The following is a 25,037-nucleotide window of genomic DNA, read 5'->3' on the forward strand; positions in this document are numbered from 1 at the left end:
GGCACCTAGATTTGAAAATTACTCTCGCAGACTTTCTTCCTGTGGATTTAGCATATGTCTGCTCCTCTGAATTGCGTTCAAGTTAACAGATGTCTCGCAGATCAGACCAAGAAACTGGCTAATACCAGAAAAGGTCTATTCCATTATGAAAAACAACTGCCAATATGTAGTTATATTTCCATGGCAGAAACTCCGCCTCAAATGTCTGCAATTTTATGCAATTTTTGGGGTTGGCATGCATTTGCTAGCGACTGGAAAATAGCCACCATTCATAGATGTGCTCATTTTGTGGGTTATTCTGGTTTGATCTAACTGTTTGTATTTTATGGTTTAGTGGAACATGAAATGTCTGTCGTGTGATATGCATATTCGCAACTTTTGTGTACTGTTAAACAGCAGCCTATACCTGCATGTTAAGCAACGAGCAAAGACCTTGATGCTAATTGAATTAATTTTCTTTCAGTGTAACAGTTGGTACTTGAATGGTCAGAAGGGCAAAACTTCTACTCTGAAACTCTCACAACACTCCAGATTTAGTGACAGTCATCATGAACAAGAATACCTGCGCTCTGCATGGCAGGAGTAAAAGTGTAAGTAGATGACTTTATTTTGCTTGCTTTTAGCTGTTTTATCAGTATTCTCCCAGCTCCCATGTGTCTTACGTTAGCTTTTCACATACCATTTCCTGGGTAGGTAACCAACTATGATAAGGCCTTTGTTAGCTTTTCCCTGTTTTTGTGTTTGTATCCTTAATAAATATGAATGTGACGTGCACACACACAAAGATAAGATCGTTAAATAGCTTGTTTTGAGTGATATTTTGGAACCAACACTTGAATTTTTGTGAGAGTATTTTATGTATTTATTGAAATATAAGCTAAAATATAAGCTTGTGCAGTCAAACATAATTATAGACTTGATGAAGTTATCAAGGATTCTGCTGGAGTTAATGTCTTGTAGAAAATGTTCTATGTCCTTGTATAAAATGTGACAGGTGAGCAACGAGATAATATGCTAACAATATTGTCATGGTTTAGGATGAAGCTTAATTTTCTTTATGTACTGGCCTTTGATGTACTTGTCCCATGAGTGTCTTTCCCAGCCTGTAGGAGTGCTTCTGATCAGAGAGGTGTGGATGCTCTTGCAGCCTTTTTCGTTTTCTAGATTCTCATGGAGTAAGAGTAATGCATCACAGTTTATATGGATGAGCCTGGATGTTCCTTCCTTACATGCTGTTGCTATGCTTAGGCTTTGGAATATGCCCCTTCTAATGACTTAGGACAATTTTATTCAAGTGTTTTGATAAATGGCGGTAGGAAAGAAAACTTGTGGATCAGACGTTGCATCTACAGGAATGGAGGATATGGATCTAGTTCTGTTTTCTCTGGGCTCTCAGCTTCTAGACAAAATTCATTTGACAAATAATCCACCTTGCTCTGGTCAGGTTTTCAGTTCTCCTGTGAGTCTCTGCTGCCTTGCACTGTAATGTTGGAACTGCTATCCCATATTGTTGCCACTAATGTCTGGCGTGTGTTTTTCTCCCCTCTACTGTCTCTGCTACCTCAGCCAGCAGTGCTGGTTCTAAGACCAAGAGAATGAACTTAGTTGTTTTCAGCCAGAGGTGTCTCAATACCTCTATATTCTCACAGCTGTGGGAAGGTAATGCAGACAATTGACATGGAGCCTGTTGTGGAGCTTCCTGAATTGGGCAAACTATATTTGCTGAAGCTTATTCTATTGAAAGCTACTGCTCCTTTGGCTTTTTCTTAAGTTTATTATTATTATTTTTTAAATCTTCTTGTGTAAATATACTTTTCTCCTCATAATTTTGACATATGTGCTGCTAAGCTAGTTAAGTGTATTGGTGGAGGAAAGCGAGAAGTAAGGTAAATTCCTCGTGATATCCGTGTTCTCAATGCATAGATGAAACAGCAAGCCTCAACTAACTTAATCATCTGACAGTGGTTATTTGGAGTGCTTAATAAAGCTGGCTATTACTGTTTTTATGTGTGATGAGGAATCATCTGTAAGTATAAATCTGTCCAAAAAGTATAAAGCAGTCCAAAAAAGCTTTTAAAAAAGTCTAAGGCGTTAAATTCTAACTTTAGCGATTCTCAGTTGATTTAACTACATTTTGTGGAAAGATGGACGTTATTTCAGTTTCACTCAAGACTAGATTATCAAGACAAATTATTCACCTTTATTAATTCCATCATGATTATATTTTAGTAAAAATTTCCAAGTATAGATTTTGTGAAATGTGGACTTGAAAGAGCTTGATAAATATGTTGAAACAGATCCTGAAAGAGATTTTTTTTTCTTTTGTTTTTTAAAAAAAGAACATCGTTATTTCTTGTTAGTATTAAAATCTAGCACATCCTGCTGTGTGAACTCAGTCATGACCACCTGGAGCTATTTTTTCTTTACTTTGGATATACAAAACAGTTCTTACTAATTTTTCTTTTTAATTACAAAGTGTGTGATCCTTATAGAATTATTTTAAGCAGTATGGTAGCATGCTGTTAAATTAATTCCTTGACTATTCCAATTTTCAGGGACAGGGACATTCTGTTTGAACAAAAGTGACTTAGGAAAACTGCCTCACTATGTGTTTTTGAATACAACCGAAGATTTCATGTCACATGATCACATCTTCCATAGTCCTCATATGTATAAACCTCCTTATTTGTTTGAACTTGCATTACGCAAGTTATATACCGTCTAAAACCAGTCATTTCATCAAAGACCTGCTAACAAATAAGAAGAAATGTTACTGGTGACCTCAATAATTTTGGAAAAAGAATGTGGCTTTTAGTTCTTGGGTTGATGTCATAGTTTTCAAAGAGATATTTGTATTTCTAGCATTTCAGCAGCATGGCAATCAAAGTCTTAGTGGAGTGATCTCAGAATGTTGCGGAACATAATTTATTCCATATGGAGGACAAGCTTGCGGATGTGTTCGAACACTGATTTCTAAACAACTAGAGAAGTAACTGCACATCATGAACCAGCTGAAGTCACTGTAGAATGATAAAAACTCTAGCTTTCTAGCTTTTTGGACCATACAGTAGTTATAATGTACTGATTCTACTGTTGCGAGTTGGAGGACTGGTACTGTAAGGAAATTATGTATTTTAAAATTTCCTTTTTTTTTTTTTTTTTTTTTTTTTTTTAAATTCTATTGCTTTTACAGCATATCCTAAGACCTCTACCTTCTTCCTGTGTGGTTTGCACAGTGTTGTCATGCATTCTACTCTTGGTTGCTGATTGAGTTACATTTAATCGCATGTATGATATAAGTTAATATCTTACCTAGCTCCTATCATGCTTTCTCATAGCATTCAGTGATAATGTCTGCGTTTATCTTCTTTATGTGCATGTACACTATTTGTTTATGCCCTTAGTTGTGTTCCTTAGCTTTTTTTTTTTTGGTTTGATTCTTTAAATGATTTCTTCATACACAAATTCCTGCATTCACGAAATGTCAGTTTTGCTGATGTCTTTGAACTGTTCAAAATAGTCTAGGTGAATAATTGCTCTGACTCCTGTGATTCACCATCTAGTATTTCTGGCAATGCAGCTAAATATTGTTCTTTCTGACACTCAGTCTAATTATTTGGCTTTGGAAAGCGTTCATAGTTTTTTTTCAGTTTTTTTTTTAAACTTTTTTTTAATAACGCCTTGGAAAAAAAACAACTTATTTCTACAGCATCTCTGAATTCAGAGAACTTTATGAATTTCAACAGTTATTGTTCTTTATCAAAAAACATACTTAAAATACATTATCTGTTAATATTTTCAAGTCAAAACTTCAGCCTGTGCTCGAGTAATAGCTTTACCGATCAGCAATGTAACATTAGTTGTAAGTAACTCTCAATAGCAATTTTTTCAATTATAATAGATTTGTAAGGGAATCTATGGAGGCAATTCAGTTCAGCTGAGGGAAGTGATATTCAGGTGATATTTGATGAGAGTGCCAGTATATGTGGAGAAAAGAATAAGTCTGAATGTTGCACTGCGTGGGTGTTTATCTTGGAACATTGTGTCAAAGTGAGTCAACTCTTGTGAAATCGGAAGGCAGCTCTACTGCAAGAAAATGAACCAACCAGGGGGATATGTTTAGCAACTGGGCCTGCTTAAACTGCAGAATTTCAACAGCTTTTTTTTTTTTTTTTTTTTCCTGAGAGAGAGATATGGGGAAACAGATCTGCAGTCAAGAGCAAAGGCTGCTGTGTGCCTCAGCAGCAGTTGGTCATCCTTTTACCTTGAGAATCCCTGTGAAAGCCTGGAATACTGACAGCAATGGCAGTTCAGAAAGATATTTCACGAAAAAAAGTGTATTTTCAACAGCTAATTTGACTTCTGGGGAAATGACACATCAGTGGTAAGAGACAGACAAAATGAATGGCTACCTCGTTCAGTGATCCAAACTTAAAAAGTGAAGCTCCAGCTGCCGTGGGCTGATACTGATCATCCCAACAAGTTCCAAGGGCACAGAGAGAGCCTACAGCCCTGCTCCTGAGAGCTTAGCTGCACGCAAAAGTTGGGGAATAAACTTCTATCCAAATGCAAGAAGTATACCATAAAGATGACATGCAAGAAGTACCCATAGAGATGAAATGCAAAAGAAGGCAGAGCTATTTGCAAACAACTGACTCACCGAGATGCTTTCATTTAAGTACTTAAGGCTAGTTTGTCATAACCCTTGCTAGGGTGCGGGGGAGTAGAAAGGAACTGAAAAACTTCCTTTATTGCTGTGCTCATTTCTGCTCAGTTTATGACTCATGGCGATGACAAGAGGCATGACAAGGGGCTCGTCGTCCGTCATTCCCCCTGTGAGCAAATGGTCAGGGAGAAGCAACGTCCTCCTGTTGCTCCTCTGCTCCCCAGCCAGGATAGCTGTTCAGCATAGGTAAAATAATCTGCAGCAAAAGTGCACAGTGATGTATTCCTCCTCCGCAGTGAGTGTGCAGGAACTGCAAATGAGTTCAGTCCTGGGCCTGTTCTGTCATGGTGCAGCTCTGTCAGACGATAGTCTTGGCTTTAGCAAAGAGTCGTAAATAACAAATTTGTCAAGAAAAAATGGGAGCAGCTCAGCAGTGAGCTTGTAATATTGCAGAAGCACTTTTCAAAATAAATTTGTATTACTTCTAAGTAAATGGATTTTCCATTATTGATAATGGTTTGGTCCATTTATTAGTCAGCATAAGGCTATTTACAGGGAAATGGGTTCTTTATTAATGGGAAGCACGTTGCATATGTTCGGTGCTCGCCCCTCCAGCCCTCCCGCCCCGATTCTGCACCAGGACGTTGCTGAGGGGCCATTCAGCGCTGCGGCCTTCCCTTTAATGTTAGCTCCTGTGGCTGCCCGGCAGAATAGACATTTTAACCAGCAAATTCTCTTAGGCAGAGCAGCAGGTGAGGCACTCAAAATGCCTGAAGAGAAAGTTATGCCTGAAGCAGTGTTAAGCTTTTCTTCATGTTTTCTAAGCTGCTGTCTGTGTGGGATAGTGACTTATGTCCATTATGGGAATGCTCTCTGTGAAAGAATAGCTGGATTTGATCCTTAGTAAATTCTTTCAATAGTCAATTACTGTTCATTAAGTAGTTTTGGATGCTTTTATTGCATTGCCACATATACACAGAAATTCCTTTTAACTGTGGAAGAAAGATGTACCACAGGAATAATCTAGTGTATTTCTGACAAAGTGATTGCAAATGAGTGTTTTTCCTCCCACTCATTCTGGATTTCTTCCTTTCTGTCTTCCACCCTCTCAAGTCCTTTATGGATGTTCCTACTAATGTTTCCAGCCATCCCGTTCTCATCAGATCTCAAAATCTGTTCTCCATGCTTTTCTTCCTTCTGCTTCTGATATTTCTGACATTAATACACATACTTTTGTCATCGTTCTCTTTTCTTTTTTGGTGAGTCATCTCCTCGTTCAGCTCCAGCCTACTTTCATAGCTGTTAGTTCTAGCTTTTGAAGCAAGTTGTCTTCCTTCCTTATCTCAGACTTGGGCAATACTTAAAAGTTTTCCTCTCCTACATATCTGTGCTGTTTTAGAACATGAAAATACTCCCACCTCTATGCAAACTGAAGTAGCAATCCTAAACTGTATCTCAAATGTCACCCATAGTCAGGTAGATAACAACAACAAAAAAGAGCCCTCTAGGCTAATAATATTTATTTAGTTTAAATTACATCAACCAAAAATTTCCTGTGTTGGTTTAAGTGGATCTGAAGGAGAGCTTGACAGCTCAGCTCCCTTGAAGTGTAACTGAGACCTTTCTCTTTGGTATTCATGCAGATTTTCATCTCAGTCATCTTCTATTCCTGTTCTTTTTCTCCCTGCTTATCATTTGCAGATGAGGCTCTGTCTCTTATAACTACATTGGTTACTTTTATATTTCTGAATCTTTTTCACATTGTGCTGGAATTCAGGCTATCTTTGGATTGGATTTGGAAGCTCTGTGGATTGCTTAGGTCCTGGTTCTTGGGAAGGACTGTCAGCCATTCTCGAGAATTTTATCTGCTTTCATGTTTTACTGCCTACTTATATGAACTAGACAAAAGCAGCTCTTCTCTGAGACCTACTCCTTTTCCTTTTTGAGAGAACTCTCATGTCACTTCTGTCCTCATTTACTACAGGAATACAGCTAAATAAGCATGAAGCTCCTACTTTGTGCATGTAGGAGAATAAACTTACCTCAAGCTGGAATTCAGAGAAAAGGAATAGCGAAAGGAAACTATAGATCAGTGAAATGATTAAGAGGCTGAAACAGGTGTATTAGAAGGAGAGGCTTTGAAGACTGGGAGCTTATGCTTCATATCGAAGGCTGATGGGCAGGGGAGGAGCAGAGGATAAACATGAGCAGTGGCTAAAGCAAATAAAGAACTGTAAGAGTGGAGGTTGGAAGAGTATATTCTTTCCTTCATTTTTTTTTTTTCACTTACTGATATATGTTTCTTAGTCGTCATTAATATAATAAAAACCTCAGTTTTCTATTCTTTAAATATGAACAAGATTTTTCTGGCACTTCAGATCCCCTCATCCTTCCAATCCCTCTTTCAAACCAACTGTTGGAATGATGCCGAGGAGGTGGCTGGTTATTGATTAGAGAGAGGGGCACATGATGGGAATGATTGTGTAACTGATGAATACTCTATACAGTGGAGAAGGGAAATTTTCAAAATTTCCTCAGAAACAGATGTGATTTTTGTGCAAAATGAAATTTAGCAAGCAGATGAAAGTGACAGTTTCATTTGAACATAGAGGATAAGATCAGCTTCTGTGCTAGATATTTTAGAAATTAAAAAAAAAAGTTCATTTTGGGCAGTTGCTGTGTGTTCAGGATCATTAGGTTACCTAGACTTTTAGAGATATATGGACAAGTATATGTTCATGACTCTTGGTTGGTGACTGCACATGCTGCTGCGTTCAGTTGTATTTACTTAGAGCAGATATAGTTACCATGATTTGTGAGATTCCGTAAATGAACTTGAATAATCACCTGGTTATTTAGCATATTTTATGTAATGCTACTTTTCTTTCTGATCAACACTGGTGATATAAATTTAGTCTCTACTTAATGTTAGGCTAATCTATGGACTTATTTTAGAATTTGAATCTTTCATCTTGCTTTCTGTTTTTACTAAGAAATAGCAAAGTACATAAACCCAGGTATAAAACCTACGTGAGAAATAGCACAGCACATAAACCCAGATATAAAATGGTGCTTTCTTTCTGCTTTTGCAAACTTTCCTTTGCATTCAGGATGCAGTGTCTTCAGTACCTCAATAGTTAGTTCAGTTAAGTTACCTCTTCATTAGGAAAATTAATTGAAATTTTAATCTTTTAACTGTTTAACAACCTGATAGGATCATCTAGAGCCATGTATAGAAGAACTCCTTCACTTGTATGCATGTGTGTATGAGTGTGGAGACACGTGCATATGAAGCGTAGAAATGCGGTGGGTATATGCTAAGGATGACTATTAGGAAGCCCTCAACAAATAAGCAGATTAACCACTTTCCTTATGCAAATATCTAGTTCCATTATGCAGAAAAAAATCAGAGAAGGTAGCCATGAAAATAGCTAGTTGCAGATTTCTGGCGAAATTTTGCTTTTCTGCAAAATGACAGTTTGCTCAACCTAATTCACTACCTCAAAGCCAAAGCTTTGTGACCTTGCATGGCACCTCAGATAGAGCATGGCAAAGTCTCAGCGTGCCAGGCTGTGACCAGTGATGTCTCATGGCCTGTAGCACCTGGGCAGATGTTCCTGGCAGTTTGAGGCTGTAAACCCTGGTAACATCCCTGAAAGTGTTAACTGACTCTTCTTGTTCTTACCTGTTTCCTTCAGTGTTGTAGGATCTAGAAACTTCTGTTTTGCTAGGATTTTTTTTGGTACTATTTCCTTAGATATGATTTAGACTAATATCTCATTTTGGAGGAGGAGGAAAAGAAAAAAAGCTGTGTTTTGGACATTTTTTTGCTTTTCAATCAACTTCTGTCATATATATGCTAAGTAGTTTCTACAATCTTTTGTCTGATCTATAGTTGGTTAATAATAATTTCCTCGCAGATAGGTATATTGAGTTAAATCAATGTGCTCGTCAATTTTAGGATATTTGACAATATAATTCTCTCACTGGACTTGGACAAAAACATTTTTTGACCAGAGGTTTTCAAAAGGTTTTGGTTTTGGACAAAGGAGTTTCAAAGAATATCTTGTGTTTTATCATTAATATATCCATTTTCTGTTTTCTGCTTGTATTATTCTTATTCTTGGCCAAGGAAAAGTCGTATGTGGCAAGGCAGTTCAGCTTTGGTGAGTGTATTAAGTCATTTTGTGGAGCTGCTGTATGTCCTTCACTGAAATGATTCCCTAGCACATGTAATGGCAGCAGTCACAGCAGGGAGGGTCTGTAGCAAAGCCTGCTTACTAGGAAAAATACATGGTGTAATGCTTAGTCTGTGCTCGCTTTTGCTATGCCATGTCTAAATTGTGATGGGTAGGTATCCATCTGTCAGCTATTTTATGACTACCTTGAGTATGTCTGTGCTGCACAAAGAATGCAGTGTCATTTTCATCTGCACAGTTTGATAAAGAATCTAGAAAGTCCTTTGTTTTCAACATGCTCCAACCTGGCTGCGTGTTCTCACTTCATCCCTTTTGGTGCTAATGAAAGAATAGGCTGTGTTTCTTCTTTTTCTTTACATAACAGTATTCTTTCTCTACAGGGGAAGGTCCATGTGGTAATATTAAGAAATCTCATACAGCTTCAAGAAATAAGATCCCTACATTTGTTAAGTTACTTCAAACACAATTGTTTTTCTTTTTTTTTTTAGAGATGGGTCTGTGTTCATGTAAATACTTATTTTAAAAAATATATTTAAGATTAAAACTTGCCCTCAAAATTTGTTTAAACTAGTTAGTTTGGTTACAGCTAATGCTTCAGAGATGGATCTTGAAGAAGTTCCCCCAAAAGATCAAATGGGACTGAAGGATTTGTTCCATTGTCCTCTCTCACTGTAGAAACAGGAAGGAGGAGGAGGTTCCTGAGAGCAAAATGATACATCTGCCATGCTCTTTTTTTTTTTTTTCTCTCTTTTCCTGCTCTTAATTAAACAAGCTATAACTGGTTATAATTTAAGAAAAGAAACAAATATTCTCAATAGTTTTGGCTAAGGATTTCAAATAAGACATGAAATTTTATGTGAGATGGTGGGCCATTTCTCTTCCATGTACATGCTATGTTTTTCTGATGACTCTTAAGTACTGAGTCTTGAAGAAACCAACTTCCGAACATAAGTAAACCTTTGAAAGTATAAAGAGGTATTACTACCCAATTTATATAGTTGGTAAATAAATTATTAAATTTTCTACGTATAAAGTTTGAAACTTAAACAAAAGTTATCACACTCTTGTCTGTATTTTTTTTCACTGCTTGTGCTTTATTTATAATGTCACTTAATAGCCAACTTCAATCTCTTTCTGGGGCACAACATAGCATATCATTGATTTCCCAGCAGGAGTCTCTTTCTACATTACATGATACATGCTGAGATCTAGACATTGCTTAGTGACAATAGTCTCTGAGAGGCAACATAAGAGCAAATGAACTAGGATCGAAAGGGAGCATTTTACATGTAAATAGTGAAGAAAAAAATCAAATTATTATTTGTCTGCAAGCATCTACTCCTGGGATTTTCTGTGGCTGCTTGCTTCAGCAGAGAAAATGCTGAAAGACAAAATTTTCATGATTCCTTTAAAAATGTCCTCTTGAAATCAATTTTCTACTGTTGTTAGTCTCTCTTCATGAGAAACCAGCTCTACAGCAAAATCCAGACAGTAAGGCTCAAGTCTTGGGTGCTGCTAGACAGTTTTCAGAATAAAGCAATCATCCCAGTTCAAATACTCTTGTTTAATGATCTCCTGATGGAACAAAATAGGCTGTTTGTGTTCTTGTGTCTCTTTGTGTGTTGCTGTTTGCAGAAATGGCAACCTCTCTATCTCTGGAAGCTGTAGATTTAGGAGGGGGAGAAAAAAAGAAGCTACAATTAGAAACAAGATGACATAAAGTGATTAATTTCATGAAGAATGTATGGCCCGCTAATAAGACCAGAGTGAGTGTGGGTTGGCCTGAGTTTCTTTGCAGGCTTTGCTGTACATCTCGTGCTATCCAGCAATTTGCTCGGCTAGTGTACAGAATTGGTTTAAACCACTCAAACCTCAAGATTAGAGACAGTTATAGACCATTCTGTTCTAGCATCTGTGCCGTAATGCTTTCCTTCCTCATTCACAATAATTACCTGTTTTTCTTTAAAGTGCCTTCTCCTTGGCCCAAAAGATTTTGCAGGGTGAAGATTGCTTTTATAGCCAACAAGTACACATCTGAGGTGTAGCAAAGCTTATAAGGAATGAGGGACCCAACTGTTGGACCAAAGTTATTTGAGCATCATAATTTGAGTTAGGTTTTTTATCCATCTCACCCTTTCTTCCTTGTATCCTTGCATTGTACTGTATCTTTAAGCAAAACTAAACTGGTGTAAAGGGGATACAATAATACCTGTTATTCATGCACTTAGTCACTTTTACACTTCTCTTTCTCTTGCATCATGTACCTTTTGAGATCACTTCAGTTGTATTAAAAAAAAAGGAAGTAGTAAAATTATATAGAGTTAATTGTCTTGTATTTCCTTCTGGTACTTTTTGGAGAGGAAACCAAAAGTTTCTATATGCTTAATTATATTGCTAGTAAGTAAAAGCATATAGAAAAAAAAAAGGAGCACTTTACAACTTCTAACCATACTTATAACACCAATCAGAAATACTTTTCTTCTACAGAATGGGCTTGTTCATGTTTTAAAAGCTGTCCACTGGTTTCTTTGTTTAGTTGAGTTACTTTGAGTAGGGATGCATTTTCACCTAGGTGTTTAACCTCCTTAATCAGGTGCTGGATCAGAAGTCTGATCAGAAATGTGACTATTTTGCAAACATTTACTGTTTCCTAATTGTTTCTTACTCTTTTTTTTTTTTAAAGATATAATTCAAGTAGTTAAAAGAACATGTGATGTGATCTGCTTAATTCATATTGCTTTGAGATGTCTCTGTGGCTGAACAGAAATTAACAGTACTGAAAACATTACTGAAATATAGGTATTTTGTGTATTGAATCTGGTTAGTCAGTGGTGTCTTGCATATTTTTAATAGCTAGTAACATGTGAATTGTCAACAATTATCTACAACCCTTGCAACAGATGCTTTGAGGATGTGAATTTCCTGCCTTTCTGACTTCCTGCAGGCAATCCTCTCTGCTGTTTTTTCCATTCCTGTTTTATTACATTAACCTGCACACAATGCTATGATTTTGGATGAGTTGTCAGCAGCAGAGATAGAGACTGGAACCTCTAAAGCGTGCTGTAATGGCCAGCTCATCAAGCTCAAGTGTTGCACAGTGAATAATGTATGACTTGCATAATTCCCCATAAAAGCAAACTGCCAATTTTGTGGTGGTTCAGATTTACAGGATGCAATACAAGAGTGGATGTCTTTTAAATCTAAATGTGTTTTATATTTGCAAAAAAAAAGAGTATGTATGTATGGAAGAGGGAAAGAGAAACTTGGCTGAAAGTAGATTTTTTTTTTCTAGAAAAATCTATTTACAATTAAATACACGCTAATTAACTAGTTTGTGCTGACCATAGTATTGCTTGCTGAGTCAAGTCCAAGTCCCCTTGCCTTTCAGTCAAAGGGATAATCTAGACAAAATAGGATGCAAATTGAGTTAAATTTATCTTTTTTTTCCTAGTTATATCCTTTTTTCATAATATTTACCAAAATTAGGTCCTTTATAATTTTGCCTTTTCTTAACTACTTGTTCTGCTTCTCACAGCAAGACAGTTCCCTCTGATTCTTTTCTGTGCTCTGTTTCGTTGCTCTATTTCACCTTTAACCTCTCCTCTGGTTGTTTTTCCCCATGAGGAATTCCTCTAAATTATAAATATGAAGTCATTCAGAAACTTTGTGCAGTGTGTTATTCTAGGTCCAAATCAATAAATATAAATTAACTATTCAAACTGCAGTAAAACTAGTGGATTTGGATAAGATAATATGATTTTGGCTCCAAATACATTGAGAACGATCTGTGATGTCTTACTCTTTCATTTTATGCAGTTCACCCATCATAGCATCTCTAGGAAAAGAAAAGTTGAAAAATTAATAGTGCAATAAAGTAAAGATCATACGGTCAGGAATGTTAAAATACTCCATTCAGAGCTGACTGTTCTCTTCCCCCTAACAAAAAACACTGTCTCTTAGGCAAACATCTGCAGACTTTGCAGCATTGTCTGGCAAAATAAAGCCTGTGGGCTCTGGCAGAGCAGAGGTTAAAAGGGGTAGAACTAATGTGGCTTTTGCTAATAGGGTTTTTCAGTTTGTCAGTTAGTATTTTGCAGAAGAGAGGGACTGATTTCTGATATAAAGTGTGTTGTAAGTAGCCTTAGAAACCCCTATGCAACTTGCCACAAGAGTCTGTGCTGTGAAGGAATGAATTTTTACTTCTCAAACACAACATTTTCATCCTAAAATTTCATACTTTTTTGCTACCTGCATATAGTAAAGAGCAGACACACAATATATTTCCTGATGTATAGAGTGGGTGTAACCTTGGTGCGAAGAGGATAGTCTCCCACACTTGCCATGGATTGTTTAGCCATTTTAATTACTGTCGTCAAAAATCAGCTTCTGCATGATCATTTTCGGTTTAGTGAAGTCTCAGCCAAGGAAGCCTTAATAGCCATGTGCTCTAAAACTATGAGCCATTTTTTCTCCTACCAGGCTTATGTATTTATTAAGACAGAGAAAGCCTTTGTAAAATTAGAGAAATTGTGTGATAACTTTTGGGCCCTTTGAGGAGAGCTGCCCAAGCTCTCTCTTTAGCCAGGGACTGCATGCTTGTTAACAACATGCTCTTGATATTTTGAAGGCAGTTGATAGACAAAAAAGAAAACTGACACAATTGATCTTGCATCTGTCATTGTAAGGAGATGACCGTCATAATCTCTGCATCCTCTTTGGTCTGAAAAGCTCCTTCACTGTGCTCTTGCTAAATGTGCTCCTACTTCCATGAACAGGAAAAGAAAATAAGTAAAATAAAAATACAGGTGTAGCAACTCCAAGTTTGCTAAAGTAAACCACTATTGGTTTAATGCACCCTTAACTCCAATACATTGGTGCATACCCCTGCGTGTATGATAAGGATGCAAACAACTGCTTAGCACTATTTCCTCTTCCCCTCTTTCTTCCCACTTCCCCTTTCTCTCTATCTCTTCTCTGTATCTGTCTTCTCCCCGCTCTTTTCCCCTTTCCCTCCTCCCTTTTCTTGCACGTTTCCCTTTTTCTATTTCTTTCCTGCCTCTTCCTTCTGGAGCTGTGAAATGAACGTTCCCATCAAAACAGTGTTTGCAGGGAGGAAATGATCCCTGGCACAAAGCGGGGCTGTGGCTGGAAGATGGCAGGGAAGACTTGGAGTGTTAAAACTCAGAGGAATAGCTAATAAAAACTCACACCAATCTCAGTAAAAGAATGTTTTGTGTTCTTCCTATTTTTCCTTACATAGGTAGTTGTTATCCCAAAACCCAAGTATGACTAGAAGAAAAAGAAGAAAACAACAAAAAATAAAACAAGTCTACTTCTGATGTAAGAATTTTTTTCTGGTGCTATAGAAACAAAACTCAAATCATGGTATCACCACAGCAACACAGAAACAACAGTGCAAGCCTCCTTTCATTAGGGATGTGGGGACTGACCTCTAAGTTATAGACAGGACATAAGCAGTAGCAGATGTGTTTGAAGAGCTTAGGAGTGTTCTTAGGTTGATGTGTGGAGATGTCACATGTGATGAGCATGTAGGAACGACTTCAGTTTAGCTGGGTCAGTAAATGGTTGCGGGGAAGAATAAAGACTCTTTAAACTACGAACAGAATTTCTGACCGTTTCCCTCAAGCATGAGGAACTAAGAAGTGCAAGTTGTTCAGAGTGCCCAAAGAGAATCTAGGAAGGTCTGTCTGCAGTAAAAGCAACTGAGGTAAGAGACATGGCTTAAGAGAGTATTTGATAGGAATGGAGGGGTTACTTCTAGTTTCTTCTAAAAGAAAATACTTTTAAGATTGAGATTATTTGTTGCAACTGAAGTATGAAATAAGCTACAAAAAAGATTGTTTATACTAAACCAACAAAATCTAAATAACAATAATGCAAACTTTATAAGCCAGGGTGTACTTGGAGTTGAGACTTATGTTGACATTTCTCTCAATTATATGAAATAGTGGAAACCAGCCTCTTGCAACGTAACGCTTTTGTAGAACCTAGACTCAGCATTTACTGTGTCATCAATGGTTTTATGAGATTTTGTAAGAGTTCCATTTCTGGAAACTTATATGTTATTGCTAAGGTTGGCTGGGGTTTTGTGAAAATCACTTTGTTTATGGGACCGAACTAATAAAGTGCAAGTTTAACAGTAGATCAATTTATTAATGTAGGCTGTGGTTGGATTAACAGCCATAACAAACTCATCTTGTGTCCAGATCTTTCATGTTCTTGTGTCTTAAGCCCACTTAAACAGCCAACAGACCATCTCTTCTTCATCCTCTCTCTCTAAGGTAAGCTGGTGTAAAACAAAACAAACAAACACTTTAAAATATATCCTTGGGGAAAAAAAAAATGCAACATCATTGTAAGACATGGGTTCAAGGGGTGTGAAATAATATTTGCAAGCGCTTTTATTTACTGACTGTGAAAAATAGTATGTTAGCAAGTTAATTGCTTGGCTCTCAGGTGAGTGCAGCAGGATTAGAAATCCTTGCCCAGGCGTTGAGTCACTGCCACGTCCTGCGCCTGTGCAGCACTCTGTGTCCTGCCAGGAGTCTGCTCCCGAGCACCCTTCCAGTGCTTCGGGAGACCTGGAGCTCAAGCACAAATTCGTGTTTTGAGAGCTGCAGAGACTTTTGTGCGAGGATATAAGGAGTGTGGATAGTTCAACAGCGTACTTGACCATTGTGTATGTGTACTTATGGTCACAAAGCCTTGTTTATAATGATGTTGAAATTTCAGGGTAACAGTCATAGAAGTTTGTATTTATTAAATAAAATAGCTTTGTGTTCAATGATTCTTGGATGAGCAATAAGACTTCTGGCATAAAAAAAAAATGAAAAATGGTGATGGGAAAAGTGCAGTGTTGGAAATGATTCCATCTTTTTAGATGAGACATTGTAACTTCTGGCCTCACAACACTGTTTGGATTCAGATAATTCGTTCTTAAATGAAAATCATTCTTTATGAAAGTTTTGGTGAAGGTGATTAAAATAACTTTTGCTTCTTGGGAACAAAGGTATACGGAGTTTAAATGTGCACAAAATGAGCATTTGTGATCCTGTATGTTCAGGCCTCATCTTGTTATTTAAAACAGAAAATATTTTACGATGATTCTATAATGTCATAATGTCATGATTCTGTCATCTCAATTTTATCTTCCTCCCAATGAGCTGTTTATTTTTCAGATTTTGAATATTCAAATGAAAGAAAAAATAAGGAATTTATTTGGAAATATATTTTTGAAGTAGATTTGTGTAAGATCCTGTGTGCTCTGCATTTGCTGGTCTTGGAACAAATTGTTAATATGTCATTGCCCAATTAAGCACATTCTGTAACTCTGTCCTTGCCCAATTTTTTATTAAAGGTGACACGTAACACAGTTTGAGAACAATAGAGGCTTTGTATTGATTCAGGAGGACGCTTCAGATGTCATGGAGATGAAACCAGATGTTTAGATGTGATTTTTTTTCATTATTTAATTACATGAACTTTTTAAGTGGAAGAATAAGCTCCAGGTGTGGTGTGTGTTTTTTTTTTTTTTTTTTTTTCCTTTTAGGACATACAGGGAAGATTTTAGTTTCTCTTCTTCTTCCTTTTAGTAAGAATCATGTATATAAAATAACTGAAAAATAGTTTGGAAGTGTTAATCTTATAGTAAAGACACTAAATTTAAGTCATGTGAATTTGTTTATAGTGGTCTTGCAATATTTAGTAAAAATGATTAAAATAAGATCATCCACTTGGCAAAATTACAGCTGTCTATGAGAAGCTGTAGCAGTGGTAGGCATTTGATAAATCCTTTTTGAGGCTGAAGAGATGGGTCTATGAAATTTTTCACCTTTCACTGCTGGGGTGAAAAGGATCAGGATGTTATCAGTAGTGTCAGAAATGGCTGGTTTGTAACTCACGAACCACATGTGGTTCTCAGACTATTGAAGAGAAGCTTCATTTTAGCTTGACCATTTATTCACTGAGGCTTGAGCACTCATCAGACAAAATGGCTCAATGTGCATTGCGTGTATTGCATACACTGTAGTTGATTATATATTTTTGATATAGTACTTTTATTATGCAAATACTATTATGTGATTTATTAATATAAATAAGCTTTAGTTCTTGTGTTGTACTGTTTTGTCTTACAAATATGAGTCTCTGTAGGTGTAGAGAAGGCTTCTCTATGAAATATAACAGGCTTATGCCTTGAATTAAACTGGAAATGTACTCTAAATAAGTTATTATTTAACTTAGTTTAAGGTCCAGACAAGCTAAAACTATTTACTCAAACATATCACTCATAGCTGGTGTGCTGCACATGTTGTTGATGGCAAATTTATATTGCAACTTGAAAGCAAATTTATACCGTTGTATTTCAAACAGTAAATTTACTTTCCTATCAAAGAAGAAATCTGCTGTCATAGAGATATGCAATTTTCAAAATACACAAATAATATAAGACTTCCAGCACAAGCAGTATCGGATAGAAAACATATACTATTAATTTGAGGTGGACTGCATTCCTAAGAAGTTGTAGTTATAAAAAATCTCAGGTTGGAAATAAACCTAGGAAACTTCAAGTTGAAATAGGGAAATATACAGTGGCTGCATGCATAGAATGCTGTGATGTACCAGCACTCATATGCAAAGCAGAGGGAAGATGTACGCCAAAAGATGTTGTTTTAAATAAGTTGAATCTAAACTTGTTTTATTGTCTGTAAAATCTTTAAATCAGAAATGTGTACTTGTATTAATATTTTCATTGCAAGCACAATTTGGGGTTTTAGCTGAATGAGAGGACTAATTTTGAAGAATATATAGAGTTAGGGGAAAACTTAAAAATAAATAATAGAAAATTAATCGGAACATCCTTTTAGCATAAAATTTCAGTGACCATCATTTCTTATTGAGTTTTAAAGAGCATGTAGTAAGGCAGAATCAAAGCCCTTCTTTCCTATAGTAGTCTCCTTCCTTGTTATGTCTGTTGAGTGGATCTGTCCAATTTGTATTTAAAAAAAAAAAAAAAGAGTGATGGTTTTCAGTTGTTGTTACTGAAAGTTTGTCACTCATGAAAGATTGTTGTGATTCAAAAAAGCCATTACTGGCTTCCTATCATATGGATGGTGACTAACAGTTCGCTGAACATGTTTTGAAGGGGAGAAAAGAAATATGATGTTAAAAAGAAAATAAGATTAAAATATATCACAGCTTTAGAATAGATTGTACTAAGCTGCTGCTGTTTGTCTTTCCACATATTTTTTCTGAAAAAGGAGATATAATAGATTTGGCTTGTTCAGGTTTTACTGGAACATTCGATAGGATGCCCCATAAAAGACGGTTAGTTGGAAAAGGCAGTGTTCAGTTTAAGAGTTTTAATTGGATAAAGATCTGCCAGGAGGGAGGCAGCAGCTTCTTGTGGAAGGTAAGCTAAGCATTTTCTTTGCAGTTCAGCTGACTTGATTAATTTCAATTGTGAAATGTCATTGGTAAGAAATTATGTTTTTTAACGTCATTTTTAAGGTTAAAAAAACTCCTTCCAAGTAGTATTAGTGGTTTTGCAGGCTATTGAAATAGGAGAAAATTTAATAGCTTGATATACCAAGTTTTATACTTAGGAGACTTAATAACAAGTATTTTTGCTATAAACTGAAGGCATATTGACTGCAAAGAACACAAGAGGAGCCTGAAACTGGTTATGGAACACAATGAGCAGAATTCTTGCAGGTAGGATATGTTTGAGGAGACTTTTCTGGTTGAGGGTTTCCATTGCTGGATTCACGGGCAGGCTTTCTAGATATATACCTTATAGACTGAAAAATGCAATTTAATTTGGCAAGCTGATCATCAGATGCTATTTCTCAGAGCTAATTACTGCAGTTACTTCTTTAACTGTTTAGATTTTTTTTTATGGTTCTCTTGAACAGATAGGCAAGTATTGAAGACAGAACCTGTAGGTACCGAAGGCAGGGCCGCATGCGATACAGCCACGTGTAGGATGCTGAGGGGATGGTTTGCATCGTGCCTGTACTGTGCAATTCAGGTGCTCCAGGTAGCCTCTGTTTCCCACTGACTGGAGAATCTCCAAGGCAATTCAGAGATAGTTTTGTCTGCTGGGTCGCCAAGGAATTTAGATTGCTAATTTAAATTAGATTTTTGTACTCAGGCAATGAATGCACTCTAACTGGTCTTCCCTTCTGTGTTAGAAAGTTTCTTTCTCTCTTCTTTCTACTTCCTGATGTATATTTCTTCCCCTTAAAGCTCTATTTTTGAGTAGTTGAGAAGTTACTCATGGAAGAAGGGAGAAATAAATGAGTATTTAATTTTTTTTGGTCTAGTTGATATCTTTTGGTTTTCCATATAGACTTCTAATGCTGTGGAGAAATGTGGGCAGATATTTTAGCTTTTATACCATCCTGCAAGGCTCTTCCAATGTCATTAATGCTTTGAGTAAGGAGTGACCTGAAAGGAGAAAAAAATAATGTTAGATTGTTTTGATTCTGAAAAAAAATCTTTTTAATTTGGTACATTTAAACTAAAAACATAACTTTTATCAGGAGAGTAAATGCATTTATGTACGTGCTTTGCTTTTTAGGATATCTGATTCTGCTTCCTATAAAATGTGGTGATTCACCTGTGGGAAATAGGGCGTTTAATCTTAATATATGACTTTCATCCTCTGCTGTGACTTAACTTCTGTTGTAATAAACAAATTACACAATTAACTACATTCTCAGCTAAACTGCTTCCTCTACTGTAAGGCTGTTCAAAGTATTCAGCTTCGTTTAGACATGGGAGCTGCCTCTGGAGAGGTTAAATGGCTGGCGAGAATATTGCCAAGTCTTTTCAGCAAAGCTAAAGGCTTTGCAGAATCCTTGCCTTGGGAAAAAACCCTTGCTCCCTACCCCCAAATGTCAAATTTTGGAGGAAAAAGAATGCCTGTCTTTTTCATAAATTATATTATTGTATTTGTATTTTTTTTTCTAATTGTTGCTCATGTCTGTAATGTTCAAAGGTATTTTGGACAACATCTTTAGTAAAATTTGAAGATGTGGCTCTTCTGGCATCTTGTGTCTCTGGAAAACCTTTCAATCAAGTGAATACAAGGCAAAGTAATTAAACATTTCTCTTTAGAGAAAGATATTTTGTTTCCTACAGTGTGTTTCTACTTCTGGCAGATTTCTGATGTTACTATCTGCTGAAGGTTGACTGTTTACAATTTGAATCATTCATCTTTTTTAATCACTCTGTATAAAAAAGAGGTTATGCAGACACTTTAATAGCTCTTTGGCCCTGGTCAGAGTCAGTTTGTTCCTTTCTTTCCTCTTCACCTTTGAACTTCCCTTTTCACAAAAGTTCAGTATGTTCCTGTCTTTGAAGTAAATCTTGAGACAGCAACTTTTAGAATTGCTGTTGACAAAAAAGAAATATACTGTGGGAAGGACAGAAGTAGGAGGTTTTAATCCCAAATCTGTTTGTGGTTGGTAAGCCATATGAACAGCCAGCTTTCATAAGAGAATTATCGTCTTGAATTTTGGGAGTTTGGGGGTTTTTTTTGTTTGTTTGTTTGGGGCATTCATTTTGCTCCCTCCTTTGCCCTATGTTTTGGAAGTTAAATGTCTTAAAAGTCAGAACTCCATTTTGGATTTTGGAGTCAGCTGATCAGTAGTAAGAAACAGTGTGGGTATGTGGGAAACAGTAGTATGAAACAGTATGAAACAGTAGTATGAAACAAGTGGGTGGCATCTAATGACCAGTAATATATGGTCATGAGAGGGTTAGTAACAAATTATATGTGGTTGTAGGTAGTCAAGAAGTGCACTTCATGAGTGAAAGCCCTTGCAGGAAATTTTAAGAGCACCTTGAATGTAGCACGTAACATTAATCTGTAGTTTTCAAGGGCAGTAAATTCAGCTTTCATACCAACATGAGGACTAGCATTCCTTTTGGTTTCTTGCCCAACAGAACTGTTGAATGCTTTATGAGCCTTGATGATGTTTTTAATAAATCCCAGCTTGCCTACTGTATATCTCTTTCAATGCCCAGTAGAGGAGGAGAGCTGATTCTTTGGGTGTCTACTCAGAGTAGGTTTTATAAAGTTTTATCTGAGGCAGATTGGATACTTAGAACTGAAGAACTTTGACATGTGCTGCCTAAGCAAGTTGTGGTTAGAGAAATGGGCTATCCGTGCATAGAATTAACGGGGAGAAAATCTGAGCTGAAAAACTGAATCTACAGTTCCAGCCAATGGTGGGGTTTGGGTTGCCAGAAGCTGAAAGTCATTTAAAGAGCATTAGTGTATAAATAACAGCTGTACCATGTTCTTTTAACCCAAGGGTTAATTTAGCCTGAAGGAGATGTGGTTTGTGTGGGGGGAATTTTTGGTTGCTTCAGAAGATTCTTCTGCAACAAACATCCCAAGTCTCCCTTTAACATCCATAAACTTCTAGCATCTGCAAAAGCTTTGGAAAGAGTTCCCCAGCTCAGCTAGCTGCTGTGTGGAGGCTCTAGTTATTTTGTCTTTTCTGGACTTGATTCCTGCCATCTTTGTTTGACCTTTCCCCCTAATCTGGAGAATAAAGATGCAGATAAACATGACAGAGTTAATTGGAGGGCCACAAAAACATGTGTGAGGTGGGAGTACTTGCCTTGTGAGAAGAGGCTGAGGGTTCAGGGCTTCATCAGGAGAAGGCTTCAGGGACCAGCATAGTGGTCCCACCAATGCCTGTGAGGAACCTCATGTGAAGACCAAGCCAAGCTTTTTGAGGAGGTCAATGGCAGGAGAATGGGAAAGAATGGTCTACTGAAGGAGTGAAAGTTTTTGTATGGATATAAGTAAAACATTTTTTACTATGGGTATAATCTAGTATTAAAGTAGATTGCCCAGAGAGGCTGTGCAATCTCTGTCCTTGTAGGACAACTCAGTAAGACTCATCTGGACAAAAGTGATTAACCTGGCTTGAAGTCAGTGTTGACCATTCTTGGAGCTAGAGGTTGGAGATAGCTCCTGAGGTTCCTTCCAGACTTGAATATTTCTATTATTAATCTAATCTATGTTTTGTTCCCTGTTGCTCTCTTAATGTCAACTATCTGGTGGGTTTTATTTGTTTTAACCATTTCTGAAGACTGCAGTAGATATTTCCACATGCCATAGCTTCACGGTCTTTTAAGTGGCAAGGGTGAGCGCTCAGCTGCTTATATGTTTTCAATTACTTTACATCTACTTGCACTTCTTGCAGTCTCACAAAAAAAACAGTAGACTACTTCAAAATTAATACTCAGTCTACAAAAAATTCAATGATGTAGAAGGGATGTTTGTGTTCAGAGCAGACAGCTGTGTGAAATTGTGGGGCTTTATAGCAAGAAGTCAAATGCAGTAAGTTTTTTGTTTGGCATTAGTAATATATTAGGAAGAAAGTCTGTATGTGTGGTAGCATGTTAAAATGTGTTTGAAGAGTAGCCATTTCATGCCATTTTTCATTATTCCTGAAACAAAAAAATCAAATTCAGAGTTAAAAAAAAATCAGACTTTTGCCCTGACAGTTTTAGCAGGTAGTTCTGACTCTGTATTCTGTTATGGAAAAAGATATTTTAATACATTCTTGCAAGTGCCTGTGCACAGTTTCTCTCTGCTAATAGTTATAACTTCATCTGGCTACTGGACTGCTGGAAGAACTCCTAGCTGTTGATTTACAGATTCTTTGCAGTACAGATTACTTTTATAGTTGATTATAGATGCTGAGGAACTTTTCAGGAGTAATGGTTTTCTGAGACATACAATTCGGTTACACTCCTGCAAAAAAATTTTAGTTTTATGAAACCAATAAGAACAACATAACCTGGTGTGATAAGAGATTAATTGTCCCTTCAATTTCTGCTTTGTTTTCTTATTCTGAGCATAACTCTAGCCTTTGACTGTGCAGAACATCATTTTAAAATAGATTCCAATCACAAGGCAGGCTCCAGCTGGTAAGAATAAAATCCTTTATTGACCAGCAAGTGATAACTCCTAAGCTATGCTATTATGTAAAATATGAGAATGAAATGTCTCTGTAGAGAAAGGTTTTGCTAAGCTAACTTGAGAATTAACATAATATCTATTGCCCCCAGGGTACTAAAGACATACAGTCCTTTGTTTTGAATAGAGTCTTTTCTTCCGAGGTAAGAAAACTAAATAAGAAAATGAAGTTATGGAATATTTAAAAGATTTGTGTGCTTACTGATAATGGTTTCCTTCCTCATAATGTAGAACCATCTATTTTAAACGTAATGCAATAACAAAGCAAATTAACCTCCTTGCTGAAATGTTTGCAGTGGACAGAAGACTGTGCCTGGATTTTTTTGTAATGTAAATCAACATAGCATTCAATACTGCAATGGAAGTCCTCAGAATTTAAATATTTTTCTACTAAATTGTTGCTTCCATTAACAAGCAGGATTAGTTCATAAGAAAGAATGAGATATATATACACACACACATACATTTGTTGTCGTACCTCTTTGTCCATGAAATCATGCTTATGAATGTGACATGTAACATTCAGAGAAGCTTTGTCCCCTCTCCACATATTTGAATTCAGGAGATGAACAGAGTTATTCAAAGCAAGAGTTGCACCTGGCTCACATTTTGCTATAGTGCCTGACTATAAACCAAACATTATATTGATACCGTTCCTGAAGGATTCATGAACATTGTGTAGGTGGTCGTATGCCTCGTTTAACTGAATTATTTTGTGGCAGGATTTTGAAAGACTTACTACTAGACTTACTAGTCTAAACTTTCATGGATTGGCAAATAAGTATAGGAACTGAAAAATCTCTAACTGCTAGGAATTTGGTTCTCATTCCTTTGCCTTTTTGCTTTCAGAACATCCCATGAGGTCAGTACTTTTGTTTTACATATAAAACAGTTAGTTTAAGATTAGTGTTAGAATACTAATGAGGTTGCAAGTTGATGGATACTTTGCCATTGGCTTCAATGGGAGAACATTATTTAATGTATATTTTTCTTTATTGTTACTTAGTAGCTGTTGGAGACCTGTAACTTAAATCAGTATGGAGATTTGGGAAGTGAAATTAGTTTACTTGCTGTGCCTGCTATATAGTTATTCATTGAAAAGTGGTAAATGTTTTATTGAGCCATACTGCTTAGTTTTGGGGACATGGTTTTACAATTCCTCATAGTGAATATCACCAGAATTTATCTAAAGGAGGGTTAATATGAGAGTACAAGCCTTTTTCTGATCAGAGTTCTTTCTGCTCAGAATCAAAAATGCACGCATCAATAACATTAGGTTAAGATTAGGTTAGATTTAACCTGCGTGTTTTTCCAGGCTGTATAGTAAAACATGACTTCATATTTCAGTGCAACTTCAATCTTTTCTTATTCTTTTTATTTTCTTTTGTCTCTGCAAGATCCCAGAAAACCTGTAGACGTTCCCTGTAGAACCTCAACCTCTCATTTGTCTCTCCCAGCCTTACTCAGTCTTTGAGCAAACATATTCTAATAGCTGTGTTGGGCTTTATAGAGTTCTGAGATAATTGATTACTATCTCCTATTCTGTTTACAGCCTTTATTTATTCAAAAGAGCATAACTTGAAGTATCATCTGGCATTTTCCAAGGTAGGAGTATGGTAATCAAAGAGAAACAACTATTGAGGAAGGCAAGCATCAGCATAGATCATTTCTGGGGAAGCTGGTCAAGCTACTATTTATCTTGGTCTACAGAAAGTCAGCCTCTCAAAGCAGTGTGGTGTTTGCAATCAACAATCACTTGATTTAATTTACTGTTCCCCAAACCTAATCTAGCCTTCACAAGACTAATTTGGACAATGCAATTATTTCTTTTAATTACTTTTCTTCCTTTTTCAGTTTATTTAAAATGACAGGTCCAGTTGTTAGAGAGAATTGCGCCAGGATATACTCCAGCAAGTCCTCCTCTTACTAGGGGCAACAGGGGCAGTATGGCTGTTGTTGCTTTATCTGCAGGTTTTCTGATTAAGCCTTTATCAGGAACATTTGATATTAGTTGAGTCAATGTGTTGCAATACTGCAATTTTCTCTGCAGCATCTATTTTGGGACTGTATTCTATTTTAGGGAAAGTCTGAAAAGAGGCTACATGGGGAATGAATCAGAGTATTTAGTGCTATAAAAAGTGCTTCACCT

General features: G+C 36.7%; 1 long non-coding RNA gene across 2 annotated transcripts in view; it reads left to right on the top strand.

Annotated features, from left to right (window-relative positions):
• Window positions 1–25,037, top strand: part of LOC112945558 — a 138,755-nt gene that overhangs the window by 74,207 nt on the left and 39,511 nt on the right. Inside the window, exons 2-3 of one of the 2 annotated variants that reach the window (XR_003249038.1) lie at window positions 464–590; window positions 4,188–4,276. This is a non-coding gene — a long non-coding RNA (uncharacterized LOC112945558). Of the gene's footprint in view, window positions 1–463; window positions 591–4,187; window positions 4,277–25,037 lie in introns of those variants that run through there. The other variant, XR_003249039.1, reaches the window with a different exon arrangement.

This window comes from Nothoprocta perdicaria, unplaced genomic scaffold (genome assembly GCF_003342845.1).
Source record: "Nothoprocta perdicaria isolate Ctin4 unplaced genomic scaffold, notPer1 scaffold_1, whole genome shotgun sequence".
Taxonomy (NCBI): Eukaryota; Metazoa; Chordata; class Aves; order Tinamiformes; family Tinamidae; genus Nothoprocta; species Nothoprocta perdicaria.